The following is a 524-nucleotide window of genomic DNA, read 5'->3' on the forward strand; positions in this document are numbered from 1 at the left end:
GTGTAGGTTATTCTTTGCCCCATTCGTAAAGTACTAGTTTTCTTCTGCCATTCCATCTCAGAGGCCACGCCTTTAATTTCTTCAAATTTACACATATTGCTACCGAAAGTCAAATAAAAAATATCGAATATACCCTGTTTGGCCAACACAAGTCACTTATTGAAAAAGTCAGGTGTGTATACACTTTCCGCATTTTTCAGAATCCTTCGTAAAATTGGTGAAAATGTGATTTTTCCATAGAGTGTAATTGACACGTGAAGAGCTACTCGATGTCGAGACCAATTTCCGTGTATTTTTTATTTCATCTTTTCAACAAAAGATGTTTACCCCCCCCCTCCCCCTCCCACCTTAAGTGTCCCCTGCAACCCTCCCCTTTTCATCAATTTTCAATTTCATCTCAGATAAACTTGTAAAATAGGATATTTAAAATTGAAAAAAAAAAACTTGATCTAAGACAGATTTGCAACTTGCCTCTCGGCAATTTCACTTCCGGTGGAGAATATCAAATGAATCGTTGATGAGTG

Source organism: Penaeus monodon, chromosome 24 (assembly GCF_015228065.2).
Source record: "Penaeus monodon isolate SGIC_2016 chromosome 24, NSTDA_Pmon_1, whole genome shotgun sequence".
Lineage (NCBI taxonomy): Eukaryota > Metazoa > Arthropoda > Malacostraca > Decapoda > Penaeidae > Penaeus > Penaeus monodon.